This window comes from Elaeis guineensis, chromosome 1 (genome assembly GCF_000442705.2).
Source record: "Elaeis guineensis isolate ETL-2024a chromosome 1, EG11, whole genome shotgun sequence".
NCBI lineage: Eukaryota > Viridiplantae > Streptophyta > Magnoliopsida > Arecales > Arecaceae > Elaeis > Elaeis guineensis.
In genome coordinates, this window is record NC_025993.2 from 90,675,668 (window position 1) to 90,682,225 (window position 6,558).

The window sequence follows — 6,558 nt, forward strand, 5'->3', positions numbered from 1 at the left end:
TTTTTCATATCACATATGCCGATCCTTATTTTATGAAAAATTATGATTTCATCAATAGCAATTCTTTGCATAAAAACATGATCATTTAAAAATAAATAAGGAGCATAGGATCTACTTACCTCGTTCATCTTAGATCTTCGACTTCGTTAGAAGAATCAGCTAATCCTATTTAAAATATCAAATCATTATCAAATTCTATTCCATAAATATAATAAGATTAAATCATAAGGAAAGAGGATCGTTGACCGGATGTGTCGGACCATCCAGATACCAGGGCAATTTAGGATCTTTTATCTGAGAGTCAGATTCAAGTGACTTGATCAAGAAATCGTGAGGCACAGATCGAATTAAAGTCAAGATCAATCAATAGGATTCTTTAATAATAAATTTGAAAGATCTTTGATACGATCAGATGAGGTTGACATACAGCACGGATATCAAAGCAACTTCAGATCATCTTGTTAGAGTCAATATGAGCTTCTAAAAGATAAAGGCATGACTCGATACAGGATTCATAGACCTTTTTTTGAGAGAGAAAGTCGGTCATGAGAGAGAAAGTAGAGAGAGAAAGTGGAGAGAGAATCTTCGTATCCTTTAAAAGTGGCAATCATGATTGAGATCATCAGAGATCATATCAAGGTGACTTAATATAGATTGACCATGATTGATTTTATCAATTTTGAAAAAGAATTAGATCGGAATCCGATCTACTGCACGAATTTCGGAGCAGTCCCAGATCATCATATTTTCATCTCAAGTTTATCCTAGGGTCTGTGATGTAATCAGAGAGAGAAAATGATCCTAGAGAGACGAAATCCATAATGAGAGAGAAAGGTCTAGAGAGAGAAAATAAGAAGAAAATCTAGAGAGAGAAAATATAGAGAGAAGGTAGAAGAGAAAGTCCAATTTTAGAGAGAGAAAGACTTTAGAGAGAGATGAGAAAAACTTTCTCTCACATGTATTTTTTTTTTATTATTATTATTATTAATATATATATTTCTTTTCTTTTTCTTTTTCTTTTTCTTTTTCTTTTCTTTTTAGAGAGAGAAAATAGAGAGAGAAGAGAGAGAAAGAGGGAGAAAGAGGGGAGAGTGGAAATTTTTCTCTTTTCTTATTATTTTTTTTTTTTTTTTATTTTGTATTTTCTTTTCTTTTCTTTTTCTTTTTCCTTTTTCTTTTTCTTTTCCTTTTCTTTTCTTTTTCTTTTTTTTTTTCCTTTTCTTTTCTTTTTCTTTTTCCCCCGTGGCCTTCTTTGGCCGGAACAGGGGAGGACTAGAGGGACGTTGCCCGTGGTCCGGCAGGCTGTGGCGGCACGACCGGTGGTCCGGCAGCGGCTACCGACGGCGATGGAGCCGGAGATGGCCGGCGGCGAGGTTCGGCCAGTGGGAAGTTAGAAAAAAAATGGAAAAACAGGGGACCGCCCCTTTCCTTGAATTTTCTCCGGTCATTGGCCGATCACCAGGGCCATGACCTTCGGGGAAGATAGGTAGAGGGGTGGGGGTCCAAACCTAGGGGTGCGGCGCCATGGACGGCGGTGCTGGTGGCCGGAAAAGGGAGGGAGATGGCTCGGCCGAACAGAGCAAAACATGATCTTGCTCTTTGTGGATTTTCCGACGAACCCGACGGCCGGCGAGGGTGCATGAAGCCATGGGAAGGAGGGGAAGGAAGAGAGGAAGGAGGGCCGGGGCTTACCTTCGACTTCGGTGAGGTTTTCGGCGAGAAATCGCGGCGAGCATAGGTCGAGGGGCCGCGGCTTCAAACGGGAAAATCGGAGAAAAACTCTGACGATCGTTGGTGACCGAAGGATCTACACTTAGAGGAGAAGAGGGGGTTCTTATAGAGCTCGTCCTAGGGTCTTTTAATGGCCCTAGGACTCCAATTTTTGATCGGAGACGGGGAAGAGGAAGACTCCGATCGGGAGTCTTCCTCCCTGCTCTGTTTTTTTTTTTTTTTTTCTGGTGGGCTTTGTGGGCTGGTTTTGGGCCCAATTGGCCGGATTATCACAAGAAGTGTCAACTTTTTTTAAAGAAAGAAGTACAATCATTTTTATCATTGCAACATCAGAAGGATTCAACAAGATAGTACTTAAAATTCATATTCCCCAAAAATACTTTTTTTTTTTGGTATGTTCCCCAAAAATACTTTGAATCCATCTAGAAGGCTATCTATTTGTGTTCCATGAACTGGTAACTCAGGCATCTGTTACTCTATTCAATACATCATTAAGTTAAATGTATGGTTTGTCGCCAGCTACCTGAAACAACCACCAGTTTCACAGGAAGTAACGTAAACATGCATTTAGTTGATATGTTGAATAAGATCTAGGAAGAAAAAGCTGAAAATTCTAAGCTAGAAGAATTAATTTAGGCACTTATTTTTCCAGAAAACTGATTTAGGCTTTTTAGGGACATCAATTTGTTAGACACAGAATAAAGGAACAGCTATAAAATGGTCAAGCAAGGGACTGACAAAGTCTGCTTTAAAAGCAATATAATTTAATTAAGATTGTATTCGTGTGAATCATTTTTGGTGAGAGTATTTTCAAACACTATAGTATGCAAGTTTGGGGTTCAGAAAATACGAGCATGAAATGGATCCAAAAATGCTTCTTCTAATGCAAAAATTTTGACTGCTGTTAAATGCAATAAACAAGGAACATCCATTGAATCACCCCCCTTTTTTTTGTTATTTTCTTGTGGCTTTCAGACATTGCAGGAGATGAAATTTGCTATGATAATGAGGACATACCAGAGTTGCAATTTTCTAGGTCTGATGGAATGACTTGCCATCTTGTGCCCCGTGGCGATGAACTATACCCCCTCGATCATAACACAAACTCTGTAAACCTCCTTGAAGCCTTAGGGCTTTCAACCATGAGGTTTTCTTTTGAGCTGCCCGTTACCAAGTTACTTTTATAGGAAAGAACAGGTTCCCAACTTCTCATTATCTATGAGACTGTTTTTTCCACCCGGATGTAATGCCTATATACGAATTTCACATCGTCGTCACTAACGCATTAATATAAATACGACCATCTTTAATATGTGCACTCCTCTGGATATAATTCTTGCTCTATTTTAAGGGGGGTTTTGAAAAAAAAGAAAGAAAGAAAAGTGACCGGAAAAGAGAAGTGCGGGGGGTAGGGAAGTGGAACAGACCTCCACTGTTCATGCAGCTAGCTCGGTTGGTGTGCCTGACAACTTTGGTCCAAGAGTCCTAGTATCTATATAATAATAATAAAATAATATATAAATATTAAAGATGATATCCCATGTTTTAGACTATTTTTTAATATGTTATGTAGTGAGGTGCTCGGGGAGTCTCAATTGAATGGGAGGCTTGTGCGGCCACAAGAGAAGCTTAGGTGATGGAGCTGCAGCTTGGATCCGATTCTATTAACGATGAGAAATATGAAAAAAATAAAGTTTTTGGAGAAAATATGGAGATACAGAAAAAAATTGCTCTTTTGCTTGGCCCGTCCCATGCTGTGCCGTGCTTAAACCAAAAGGAACCTTTAGATCTCTCTCTTTCTCTTTTCAATGAGTGAAACTGATGACTCTCTCACCAATAAATGGAACAAGTGATGGGTTTTTTCTAAATTTATCAAAAAATATTATCTCTTTTTTTTAGTATTCTTTTTGGATATATTAGGAATAGTATTCCGTATTGACACGTTAGATTCTAGAGTATTTTTTAGTATGCCATATGGCGAGGCATTCGATGAGTCTGAATCAAATGGGAGGCTTAAGCAGTCGTAAAGGAAGCTTCGATGATGGAGCTGTGGCTTACATCCGATCTCATTACTGGCGAGAAATATGAAAAGAATGGAATTTTCAGATACAGAGGAAATAAGAAAATATGAAAAAAAATTGCTCTTTGCTCGGCCCATCCAACGTTGTGCCGTGCTTAAACCAAAAAGAACCCTTGAGATCTCTCTCTTTCTCTCTCCAGTAAATAGAACAGATGACTCTCTCTCCAATAAATAGAAGGGGTGATGGATATTTTTTAGATTTATCAAAAAATATTGCCCCGTTTCCTTAGTATTCTTTTGATCGCTTTGGATCGATGCAATTTCTAGGATTTGGAGATGCGCCTAGTCTCATGGTCTCTTTCTTTCTTTTCTTTTAACCTATTGTTCTTGGTTTTTTATTTTTGTTCTTTAACTATCCTATGCTTCTTGGTTTGATCTACAATGTGGGGAAGACGTCGCTGATGAACCAGTCTCCTTTCTGCATGTCGTTCGTGAGATTTATTTTTTTATATCTTTTGATTAATTTTAGCTCTGATTTGTTGTCATTGTGTTAGAGTTTTGGAATAAATATAATAAAATATTTATAATAAAATAGATATAATAAAATAAAATAAAATCAATTATTATTTAAAAAATCTCATCTCATATTTTTTACTCCTAAACTTTATATAAATAATATATTATTATTTAGTTCCAATTCATTTTGATCTAAACTATTATTTTGAATGTTTGATTTATTTTTTTGTTTGCTTCAATTAAATTGTAAAGTAAATTATTATGTTTATAATTTACTTTATGTTGAAATATATTATTATAGTGGCTATTATTCTTTTATATTTATAAAATCAATAAGTCCAGACATCGCCCAGTCACTATGCTAGTTTTTATATTAATATAATAATATAATTTAAAAATAATCAATAAATAATATCAGAGTGAAAACATAACTCTTGAAAACTCATTTAAAGCATCCAATATATCTCAAATTGTTATATATTCATATAATATACATCATATATCATCACAAATAGGGATGTAATCAAGCTGAGTCGAGTAGCTGAAAGTTCAAACTTGACTCAACTCAAAATATTCGAGTTTGAAACTCGACTTGAGATCGATCGAGTCTTAATATTTTAAGTTCAAGCTCGGCTCGACGATAAATAAGCAAAATTTGAGATCGCCTCGACTCGACTTGAATATCAAGTGAGCATACTTAAGCTCGAGTTCGAGCTCGAAATCATACTTTAACCTACTAATAATATATATTAATATATATATATATTATAAATAAAAATAATATTATTAAAGATATATATAAACTCGAGTAGACTCGTGAGCTTTCAAGCCGAGTATAACTGCTACTCGAGCTCGACTCAAAAAGCTACTCGAACTCGACTCGAGCTCGATAATAACCGAGTCAAATCGAGCTCAGACTCAAGTCGAGCTCAAGTAGCTCACGAGCAGCTCAACTCGTTTGCATCCCTAATCATAAATCTATCATAAATAGTATCGGTGGTTTTATATAATTTATTATTTATATTTTATTAACATAAATAGTTATCTTTGGTTTTGGACTCATCATGATTTGCTTTGGCCCATGACTTTGGTAAACCATAATCCACATTTCAATCTATGGTGGCAAACAAGTATATGTGCACTTCGGCATATAATGGCAAACCATCAAAATATTATAAATTTTAACTTAAAGAAATCGACCCTGGACTATCAGGAACCGACCATTGAACGTCTATAGTATCAAATAAAAGACCACTATTTTGGGATTAGGAGTTGAACTCTAAGAAAGAAGAGTTGATCTTGGCCCGTTGAAACAGACTAGTACATCTCACAAGTTGACCCCAGATTTCGATCCCTTAATGATTTCAGGTGAAGGATAAAGAGTCTTGAAAAATAACCTTCCAAAGAGTCAACCTCTGAGCTTCATAAATCGACCTTAGTTTCAAAGTAGTCGACCCTAGACTGGTCTCAAGAAAAGACAGAACACATGAAAAAAGTCCCATTGAGAATCGACCTTAGTGCTTCAAGAGTCGACCCATACTAGACATGAGTCAACCATAAGATTAGGACAGTCAACTCCACAATGGCCGCAGACGTAAGACAGAGGATGTTAGAAAATGCATACTTCCAAAGTCGACCCAAAAAATAGATCGACCCTTAAAAAAAAGGAGTTGATCCCTCTATGCCTGACAGTCCAAAAGCTATTTTTTTTCAAGCTTCCAAAGGGCAAATCTCTTCTCCAACAGCTTTTTTTGGCCCCTCCACTAGCTAGTAGTCATATTCCAACCAATTTTAAGGGTATTCAAGGCCAGAGATTAAATGGGAAACACATCCAAGAGGAAAAAAAGAGAAAAATAAAAGTACTTATTGAGAGGCATTTGTAACATTTTTTTTATTCTCTTATAATTTCTAGTTTGTTACTAGTTTCAAGGATGTGAAACTAGTGGAAAAAGTTGGTCTAAACCTGAAATTGGATGGTACTGTGAGACTAAACCAAAGAGAGACCTAATTGGAAGGTTTTAGTTGATTTCCTTTACTAGGTTGATTATAAGCATGTACAAAACAATTGGATTGTAATCATTATGATTATAGCAAAGTTTTTAAGTAGAAGTTCTTAGAGTGTAGACATAGATGCTGAGTTTGATACCGAATCATTATAAAAATCTTCTTATTTGCTATGCATTGTCTCTTACTCCTATCTTAATTACTACACTTGCAATAAATTTTTAAGAACCTAGTTCATTTCTCTTCTTAGGTTATATATCTAAGCAACAAAAATCTATAAAACCATG